The sequence below is a fragment of the Mustela nivalis genome (genome assembly GCF_964662115.1).
Source record: "Mustela nivalis genome assembly, chromosome: 11".
Taxonomy (NCBI): domain Eukaryota; kingdom Metazoa; phylum Chordata; class Mammalia; order Carnivora; family Mustelidae; genus Mustela; species Mustela nivalis.
The window spans coordinates 70,187,172-70,198,426 of NC_139030.1; the positions used below are offsets into that span (position 1 = coordinate 70,187,172).

Below are 11,255 nucleotides of genomic sequence, written 5' to 3' on the forward strand. Positions count from 1 at the left end.
AAGGATTCAGAGATTGTGAAAGTAAAAGGAGTATTCAAAAAGATATACTATGCAAACATTAATGAAAGGAAAGCCAGTGAAGTTTACTAATATCAAATTAAACTCAAAAGCAAGAAGCATAAATAAAGAGATCCTTCATAATAAAAGGGTCAGGAAGTATTGACAATTCCAAATATATATACACCTAATAATACAGGCTTTAAATATATAAAGCAAAATGGGATACCTCAGTGGTTCGGTCAGTTAATACATCCAACTCTTGGTTTTGGCTCAATGTGATCTCAGGGTCATTAGATCCAGCTCCAAGTCAGGCTCTGTGCTCAGGAGAGATCTACTCTCTCTCTCACTCTTTCTCTCTCTCTCCTCCCTTACTCTGCCCCTCCCCGTTCACACTTTCATTCTCTAAAAACAAATTAATTAAAATATATATAACACATATACAAAGCAAATAATTACACAAATAGATGAATCCACAACCAAAATTAAATACTTTAATAAATATCTATTCAAAGTGGACAAAATAAGCAGACAAAAATTTCAGTAAATACACAGAAGACTTGAGCAACATATTGAAATCTCAATAATTTTAAATAAACACATTGTATTCTCTATGACAGAGAATTCTCTGTCATTGTCAGAATTGTCATTGTCAGAATTCTCTGACATTGTATTCTCTTTGACATGCTGGTCACACCACCGTGTGTTAGGTGTCGGGAGCAGATAACACAGCTCTAGTTTCGTGGATCTGAAGATGGAGAGGAACGATACCCAAGGAGCTGTCCTTCCAGAACTTGGAATCTACAGAGCATTGTGGTGAGCACGGCACGCTTGGAGGAGTCTGACCCATGCAGAGAAAGAAAAGGATCTGGTGGGTACAGCTGCGAGGAAATGAGAGGTTGAGAAGAGTTGGCAGGCATGGGGTTTATGACCCTCAGTGAAGGATCAGGGAAGTTTACTCTCACGCTCAATGACAGAACTGGAAAGCCACGTGGGGTCAGTGTGGACATAGGAAAAGGTGAAAATGGGGCCACATCTCAACCCTGAATCTAAAATTGTACATCCAACTAGACCTGTTCCACATTTTTCACAAGGATGTCTCCAAGATACCTCAGATTGAACATTTCCAAGACCAAATCTGGTCTAGTAGCTTCCACGTGAGTGAATGACAAGACTCCGTCCAGTTGCATGAGGTAGAATTCGAGGCCCAGACCTTGATCCCTTCCCCCTCCTTACCACTCACCATCTGATCAGTCACCAAGACCAGAAGATCTGACTCCTTAAGCAATTCTAGTGTCAGCCCACTTTTCTCCATTCCCCTCTCCTGCACCGCCAACCCCCACCACAATCCAAGTTGCAGAATCCACACTGGCCTCAGGAAATGGGCAAATCATTGGCCCCACCCCTAGACATCAAAACTGGCTCTTGTGGCCAATACACTCTTTTCAAAATACAAGTGCTTTTGTGACTTTCCCTAATTAAACCATTAGGTGGCTTTCCAAGGCTCCTGGAATGAGGACCAGAGAGCTTCCCTGGCCCAGGGGACACTCCACAGTCTCCACCTGCTGCCCCCACCAACTCCCTTGTTGCTCTCTCCCTCCAGCCTCGCTGGCCTGCCTGCTCTCCGTCCCTGGGGTTACTGGGCACCCTACCACTGTGGGCCTCTGCACAAGATCCCCCCTCCCTCTACCCTCAAACCTGGCCCTTCTCCTAGGAAACTCCTAGATTTTGGCTGGGGGTTTCTCCCTAGAAGCCCTCCCCCTCCCTTAATACAGGCCCCACTAGTACTCCTTTCCTTGGCATCCCCTGCTTGGGTTCATTTAACCTTTGAAATAAGCCTAAGCAGTAGAGGACATTCTCGGTCTCCCCTTATACATGAAGAGACATGGGCGCAGAGGAGTGAAGAAAAATGCCAAGGTCACAGAGCTGGGGACACTGAAGGAATGGGAGGCTCAGGATATATCTGATGAACAGAACAGGGAGAAAAACTATCAGTAAAGTACTTCTCACTTAGAAAATGATGCTTCTAAGAACAGGTAGAGAAGTAAAATGCTGTGATTGCGGCTTCCTTACTTGTAAACTCCTTCTCCCCCACATATTCTCTTTCTCTCTTCTCCCTCGCTTGTTTCCTCCTTCCCTGCATTCAGTAGCTAACCTGTCTCTCGTTTAATAATTCCCAAGGAAACTACCTGAACAGTCTTTCCCACAGATTTGAAAATTCCCTGCAATAAAAACGCCAAGGGTGAAATAAGACAATGCATTTTTTCGGCCCTACATCAGACCAAATTACACAATAAAGGACCAATGACTGAACAAAAAAAAAAAAAAAAAAAAAAAAAAAAACCTCAGGATGAGGGCCACATTGCTGGAACCCCAGCTGAGGTCTGTATTAAATGGAGTGTGAGGGACAGCTGAAGTCGTCATTCTCCAATGCTTTTGTACATGGGGTACAATCTGCTCAGCCCCTCCCTCCCTTCCCCAGGCTCCTGCCCAGCCAGGGCAGATACAAACCCTGGAGAGACTCTGATCAATTCCCACAATGGTGACTGCTGACAAAAATGTCCTTCTTGCTAGAAGTAAAAATCTGCATTATGCCTGCTTGGGTTCCCTCCACTGGAAGCCCTGGGGGCCCAATGTCCCTAGGGCTCTGAAAGCTGTCCCTTCCCTATCTCTGCACTGGGTCCAATGCACCTGCTTGGCTGAATGCATGACTGTGACCATACATGACCCGAATGGACCAGTTCGGCCAGGCTGACAGCATGGCCACACTTGGAGCCAGGAGGCACCGGGCCCATCCCTGCACCGAAGGAGATGGTACGTCCAGATGTCTCACAGTCCGGGCAGAGAAGGGACAAGGCCTTTCTCAGCACTGTCTCGTTCATCAGGCAGCCCATTCATGCCTCCCAGCTTTTTTTTTTTTAACCTTTTTAAACTTTCTTATCTAGGTGAAAGGACTCAAAGACTCCTTTCCCCAGAGTAGCTGAAAATCTTGCTCTGTCCAAATACCAATTTGCACCTTGTTGTTCTATGAGTGACCAGCACTTTCTATCTTGGACTTATCAGAAGTCAGTGCAGGGTCCCCCGAGAAGCTCGGAACACCAGGCACCAGCTCTGGGTCTCTGGAAATGCCTCGGGAACACTGTCTCTTCTGACCTGTCCAGGACAAGGTCAAGGCCCAGCCCAAAGAATGAGATGCAAGCCCTCCCCAGAGTCCCCATCCCCAAAATGACCCACAATAGGCCAGCATCTGAGCTGGATGACTTGTAAAGTTGATTTTTTATTTGAAGGGTTTGGGGAGGGAAATGTTTATTGTTTCTAGAGTCAAACCAGACGTGGATGGTGACATTCTGATATGCTGACCCCCAAGGTGGCAGGCACTTGGTCCCACTGTTCTCATTACACTGGATCTGAACTTACACACACTCCCCATGCTTAATCAGCAGGTCAATCCAATCTCTCCACCCCTCTGAGGCCTCCTTAATTTTGACTTTGCCATCACAAACAAGAAGGGGAAATGCCAAAGATGCTTAGTTACTCCCCAGAGACTGTCAGTGCCCCCCCTTGATTTGTTAATGAGGAAAATAGGACCCAAAGCATAGATATCCTGCCCAAGTCTAGAGACCCAGCCAGCATCAGACCCAGAGTCCTCCAACCCTCCAAGTAGATTCAGTCCACAGGAAGACTCACGTTAGGCCAGGTGTGTTTCTCTCTTTCAATAGGAAGACCCTACAGGACTCAACACTATCACCAGCCCCCGGGGGCCTTCTGCTTGTCCATCCTGGCTCTGGAAACCTACTGCTTTTTGGTTTTCACCCTATTTTCCATGTAGACTAAGATAATGCTTAAAATCTAAGGTCCTTCTAAGTATCAGTGACAAGGTAGCACTGGGCTCAGGGCTTCCCCTGAGATGGCTGATATGTTAAAATATAAACTTAGTCCCAAGGAAATCAGCATGCACACACATACACACACACACACACACACACCATGCTGGTGTCAGAGGAGGCCTGGTGGAGAGTCAGGACTTCCCAACACTGCCCGGTGGTAATGAGGTGGCCACCCTGCCACCCTACACCCCTACAGGTTCTGGAAAGTCATCTTCTCCTTACCCCAGGGTGTCAACAGAGGCCAAGAAGGGAACCTGGAATTCCACCCCACATGACAGTAATAAGGCCACCCCCCCTTCTCTCAGTGACAAGGCATCAAAGGTCACCTGCTAAAACAGATTTAAACAAAATCCCAAATACCCAAAATGTTCAGGATACAACCAACAATGATTCATCATACCAAGAAACAGAAAAATATCAACTTGAATAAGAAAAGACAGTCAAAAGATCTCAACACCAAGATGACACATGTGCTGGAATTATCTGACAAGGATTTTGAAGCAGCCACCACAAGTATGTTTCAATAAGGAATTATGAACATGCTTGAAATAAAAGAAAAAGTAGAAGTCTCAGCAAAGAAACAGAAGATGTGAAGAACTTATAGGAGAATTTATAACTGAAAAATGCCATAACCAAAGCTTTTTAAAAATTCACTGGATGGCTCCACAGCAGGACAGAAAAGGCAGAGGGGAGAACTGGTGAACTGGAAGAGAGGACAGTAGAAATCTCCAATCTGAACATCAGAGGAAAAAATAGACTAGCCCCAAAAATTAACAGTCTCGGGGACCTGTGGGATGATACGGAAAGATGCAACACTCATGTCATCCAGGTAATGGGAACAAGGAGGGGTACACACAAACACGCCTACAGATTCAAGAAGCTAAGCAAACTCCGAAAAGGATAAACTCGACAAAACCTGCACCAGAACATGTCATGAGACTCCTCAAAGCTAAGGACAAAGAAAACACCTTGGAAGCAGCAAGAAAGAAACATCTCTTTTTTTAAGTCTGTTCATTTATTTAAGTAACCTCCACACCCAACATGGGCTCATGACCCTGGGATCAAGAGTCATATGCCCTACCAAGCCAGCCAGGCGCCCCTAGAAACATCTCCCCTATATAAGAAAAACAATTTGAACGATATGATTTGTCATCCAAAACCATGGAGACCGGATGGAAGCAGCACAATATCCAGCAAGTGCTGAAAGGAAAGAACCATCGATGAAAACATCTTCCAAACTTAAGGGAGACCCTGGGTAACCTCATATGGAGGGGAACTCAGAGAATGTGTCAGCAGCCAACCTGGAGTAAAGGATGGCTAAAGGAAGCTCTTGAAATGAAAAGGAGGGGCGCCTGGGTAGCTCAGTGGGTTAAAGCCTCTGCCTTCGGCTCAGGTCATGATCCCAAGGTCCAGGGATCAAGCCCCGAATTGGGCTCTCTGCTCAGCAGGGAGCCTGCTTCCCCCTTTCTCTCTGCTTGCCTCTCTGCCTACTTGTGATTTCTGTCTGTCAAATAAACAAATAAATTTTTTTTTTTTAGATTTTATTTATTTTCTAAAGATAGAGAGAGAGAGTACACACAAGCAGGCAGAGAGGCAGGAAGAGGCAGTGAGAGAAGCAGGCTCCTTGCCGAGCAAGGAGCCCAATGCAGGACTCAATCCCAGGACCTTGGGATCATGACCTGAGCCGAAGGCAGCAGCTTAACCAACTGAGCCACCCAGGCGTCCCCAATAAATAAAATCTTTAAAAAAAAAAAAAAGAGAGAGAGAGAGAGAAAAATGAAAAAGAAATAGAAAACGAGAAACAAAGGATCTTGGAACATCAGGACAGAAAACAACAGAAAAAGTAAAAATACAGGTAAATACAATAAATTGGGCTTTATGAAACTATTTGGAAAAACACTTATGTTTTTCAGATCTTTAAACAGTATTATGAGATGCACAGATGGTAGGCACCTAGGAAATCACTGATACCGTCTAGGTATTTTTTTAAGATTTTATTTATTTATGTAACAGAGATCACAAGTAGGCAGAGAGAGAGAGGGAAGCAGGCTCCCCGCTGAGCAGAGAGCCCGATGCGGGGCTCAATCCCAGGACCCTGAGATCATGACCTGAGCCAAAGGCAGAGGCTTAACCCACTGAACCACCCAGGCACCCTAGATGTTTTTTTAAAGCTAATTTGGAAGAGTTTCATTCAGATTTCACAAATAAAAAACAATGTCTGATTACTTTGTTTGCTCTTCAAAATATTCACCATCCTCATTTATAAGGGAGATTCCCCACTGACAGAATTACATATTCATAAAATCTTTCATTTTAGTGCCAAGTTTATTCCAAATAGAATTGCTCAATTTAGCAAATAAAAAGGCTGTCCAGTTAAATGTAAATATTATATGGGACACAGTAATACTAAAATTTACCTGAAATTAAAAATGTAACTGGGCTTCCTGTATTCAGTCTGGCAACCCTATAGGATTCAATCATTGGGGTCCATAGAATGGGTGCTCTCCTGAGTAGAAGCCCTTCTAGAACCTCGTCCTCTCCCAGCAAGAAGCAAGGGACCTGTCATCTCATTACCACTAGTCTTGGGACAATAAATAAGGTCCTTGTTCAGAAATGTCCTATTTCCACACATCAGGAAGTTCTGGGTTCTTCAAAGTTTTAATTCATCAGGGTAAGGATTATCCAGTCTTAGGGACCTTAGAGAAGAAATGAAAGTCTTTAAGTCTTTACTGTCAGGCAAACACTGGTGGGGTGTCTCTAAGGCGGACTTCCTGAGCACATCCCCCCATCCAGCTCACTCGGCTCACACTTCTTCTGAAACACTATGGAGAGCCGGGCAGGGGTGAGGCGGATTTCAAAACCATCAGTGCGCATTTCCCAAACCCCTTCCCCTAGACTCCTGGACATGAAGCCAGATACCCCCGACACAGACCTGGGGAAAGGAGGCTGGGGGGAGTTGCTGGTGTACCGTTACCCTGGGCTGGGCAGCCTGCACATCAGGCCCTCAGCAAGGCATTCTCTGGAGCGTATTTCAGTCCAGAAAATGAATTCATTTTTGTCAAAACATGTCTTTCGTTCTTTCATTCATTCACTCAACAGCTTCATGGAGCATCTGCGATAACCCAGACCCAGGATATACAGCAAATGAAACAGGAAGCTCCTTCCAATCAAAGGGCATGGGTTTCCCTAGGAGACAGCAGCTCCCATTCTGTTTCCCCAGAGAACAGGCCTGGAAGGCATGCAAAGTTCTAGCAGAGGCTGTGGTGCAGATCCAGCTGGGAGGGTTGCACCATGTGGGAGGAGGGGTGATAGTGGCCAGCCACACCTCCTCACCTTCCTGAGCCTCAGAATCCCTGCCCAAAGTCAGGCTGCATGGGACCCTGCTGGCCGCCCGAGGCCTTCTCTGACACCAGGAGGGTCAGAGCCAGCGTCCATGATCACTGCCACAGCCACATACAGACCTCCAGGGTGTCCTCATGCATCAAGCCCAAATGGATCTGTCGTCGATCTGTTTCTCGGCTCCTTATGCTGCTAGTCTACTGGTCTTACTGGTCAGTCCATCTGTCACTATACATGCTGGCACTCGCCATCTGTATCACAGCCTCAGGCTAAGTCCTCAGGTCAGGAGGAGCAAGACTCCCAGCATCTTTTTCTCCAGTGCCAGCCAGCTAGCTTCATCCCTTTACGTTACTGCATAATTGTTAGAACTGCCTTTCCAGTTCAAAAAGGAAGCCAGTAAACATTTTAACTGGAATTGCATTAAGTCCCAACATGGAGAAATTTGACAGTTTTGTATAGTGTCTTTGAACAGAGATGTCCTTCAAAGCTATCCTGCACGCCTTCTGCTGCACACAGCCCTGGCTACTTGCCTTCCATGTCACTATAAACCGCACCTTCTTAAATCTTTAATTTCTAATTTCCTGGTCTTGATGCACAGGATGAGATTGAATTTTTTTAGTTGGGGGAGGGTGAAAGAGGAGAGGAGGGGGTAGAGAGAGAATCTTAAGCAGGCTCCACGCTGAGCACAGAGCCCAACCCAGGGCTCAATCTCCCCACCTTGACATCATAAGCTGAGCTGAAATCAAAGAGCAGGACGCTTCACTGACAGAGCCCCCGCAAGGCGTCCCAGACTGATTTTATAGTTGATTATGCACTCAACAACCTTATAAACTTTCTTACTAATTCTAATAATATATTTGTAGATACTTCAGGATTTTCTATATTTATATTATCAGATAACAAGTTTTCACCGTCCCAATTCTTAGACCATCTATTTATTTTTTGTTAATTGCCTAAGTGCCCCCAACTCAAAAGCAAGGCTTGGAATTTTTTGCCATTGTTATAATGCTTGCCATAGGAGTTGGGTTTTTTTTTTACAAGTAACCTGTGTCAGAGCAGAGATACCTGCTTCCATTCCCAGTTGTTGAGGTTTTTCTTTTATTAATCAGGTTTTCTGCATCCACTAGTATGATCATATAATTTTTATCCCTTAATCTGTAAACATTGTGAAATATATAATTTACTGTGTAACATAAAACATTATTAAGGAAGGCCAAACACATACACACAGACCTCACAGTGTGTACGAGCTCAGAGAACTGGAAGTTGAACGCCAGTGTGATAGCCCAAGGTGGAGGTTCCGGACGGGAAGAAGCTCCTCTGCTGGTGAGCCCTCCAGCTCTCCCCTTCGGACCCCACTACCCCGCGGAGCCTGTCCTCACCCACACCCAGGGAGCAAGCCCAAAGGGGAACAGACCTGGAGCAGCCTCAGCATGGGCGGGCGTTCCCCTAGGGAAGAGTCTGGGCCCTGCGCTTTCCGGGAGCAGCCCAGACCATGAAAGATTTCCTGGAGGTCGAGCCAGCGCCGCTGACATGAACCCGAGGCGGGTTTCACGCACGGTAGTTGATAGATCGCTAAAGCAAGTGTTCTGGGTTTTCTTTAGGATTTCACACCTATCCCACATGAGATAGGCCAGTGCTTTTTGTCCTGCCTTACTGGCTGGGTTGTGTCGTCCAAAGTACTCCAACCGCCCTAGGATGAGCCGACTCTGCCGATTGCAAAAGGGCAGCCCTGCAGCAGGAGCGCGCCTTCTGCACCCTAGCTCGCTGCTGCAGTACCAGGCTGTGCCGGTAGAGGGAGCAGGGGCCGCTGGAGGAGGGCGTTTCCCTTCCGGCCTCCGCGCGCGGCTATCCTTGCTCCCTGTCCCAAGGCCCTTGGTTGACCGCTGCGCACCCAGGGATGCTGTGCCAGGGCACCCGAGGCGGGTTCCTCGTGGATAGTTCAGTGGCACCCCCGCGAGCAGCTTCCTGTAGGTTCTGCAGGTGCCCCCCGCCACCCCACTTGGAGAGTTCAAGAATACTCACCTGGAGGGCTTGGAGTGGCTCACCAGCAAGTCCAGCCATGTCCCCAGCGGGCTTCTCAGCAAACGAATGGCACCTCCCTTCCCCATGGCCAGCTTCCAGGTGAATCGTGTAGACATCCCACAGTGTGTTGGGGTGTGGGGGATAGTACCTAGGGAGGGGGAGTTCTGCCTTCTGCTCGCTGGTAGTTCTTGCCCACCAGTCTTGCCCCAGTAGACACGGACCATCTCCAGTCCAGATCGACCCCACAAATTCCTCTGCCATCTTCTGAGCTGAAATGACACCGTCTCCAACAAGGTCTCAATCCCCACACCCTGCGGCAGGGATTCCTCTCTTCCAGATTTGTTCCTTCTGTGGTACTCTCCTTCACTGTTCCTTAGAATCCTCTTTCGTCCCCACATAGTAGAGAAATCACTGGAAAGAGTTAATATTCTTTATACAAAACCTGCTTTACTCCGAATGTGATATGGTTACTCTCTGCTGGCCTGGACCCAGAGGTACCTGGTACCAGGAGTAATCACAAGGGACAGGCTTGCACAGATGGGATTTGGGAAGTGATTGTACTCCTAATCTTAGGCAGTGTTGCATTCATTACCAGTGGGAAACGGGACCCTAGTAATCTGTGGCGTGCACTGGCGTAAGACTTAATCAAGCTATCACCTTTGGTTGATGGTGATTCTGACCAAAGCAAGGGCCTTGGAGCCCCAGTAGTGGCTGAGCTTGTCTTTCCGGGGTGGTTATGATGACGACAGAAACTCCGACATGGGCTGGAGTCTCTCCAGTGCACAAGAGTGGCTCACAGAAACAAAACAACTAGATAGGGTGAGAACCAGAGAACAATGATAACCACTCTAAAGGAAACTTTCTACTCCTAGCCACGGGGCTATTTCTAAAAATCACACCGAAAAATTAACTGCATTTGTTGAGAATAACAGTTGGATTCACAACCTCACCTTTCTCAAGGGAAAGCCGGGGCACTGACTGGGAAAGGATCAAGAAAGGCGGAGTGGGGACATCTGGTCAGACCCAGATGTAACTGACCATCCTAAACCCTGAGTCACTCTGAGCCTTTCTTACCAGTAATAAGTCTGCCCTGCGGTGTCTTAGATCAGTCCTGTGACAGCCTTGCCAGGGGCAGGTAGGTGCCTTGAGACAGGACTCTCAACACCACAACACTCTCTATGGCCGCCAGACCCATAACTAGGGTCAGATTACAGAGTGCTTCAGAGGGACGGGTACACACTGTGCCTCTGGAAGAGCAACCTGCCCATCTAGGAAATAAGTGAGATTTTGCTAATATCTGTCAGGAGAAACATGGAGAATATATGTGGATCCTGAAAGTGTTAGACCAAAGCAGATGGAATATAACACCAAGTCAGACCAAATTCATTGATGATGGTAAAGTAACTGAAGATCCAGATTTAAGCTGCTCACTTGGGCAGCTGGGGGTGGCTCTAGCAGCATATTTGATCACTTGATTGAAACCTAAACTCAAAAAATGGCCTACAATTAATGAGGTGATAGGAATGTCAGATGGATTTATGTTGTAAACCACACATTTATCTCTTAAGTACATGCTTCCAGAAGGCCCAGGAGAGACTCCTTTCGCTAAGGCACTAAGAAACACATTAGGAAGAGGAGTATCCACACCGTTGAAAACCTCTGTGATTCCTCTCCCTGGCAGGTGGGTGTAGTGGGGGGGAGGGGGGACACTGCCGTAGAGATGGGCAGAAGCCCTTGTTTCCCTGGGGATGCCGGGATTCTAGAGGCCAGAGGCCAGGTGGCAGGATGTGACCACCAGAGGCAGGGGGCTGCCTCTGTCGGGAAGAACAGCAGGTATATACGGGGAATCAAAATACCACACGGTCCACGGGCACCTCTAATATAGCACTGAATATAGCTGAATATAGCACCCTAAAAATACAAGAGTGCTTGTGATACAACCTGGGGGACAATCTTTAGATCTAGGAGCCAAAAACCTGCCTTGAGTCACAACTGGGGATGACTGCC

General features: G+C 47.0%; 1 long non-coding RNA gene across 1 annotated transcript; it reads right to left on the reverse strand.

Annotated features, from left to right (window-relative positions):
• Positions 1-471: 471 nt before the first annotated feature.
• LOC309844337 lies at positions 472-9,618 on the reverse strand. The gene is made up of 2 exons (XR_014300611.1): positions 9,249-9,618; positions 472-878 (listed from the first exon to the last, which is right to left on the reverse strand). It is a non-coding gene; the product is annotated as an uncharacterized lncRNA (long non-coding RNA).
• Between the last annotated feature and the right edge of the window lie 1,637 nt (positions 9,619-11,255).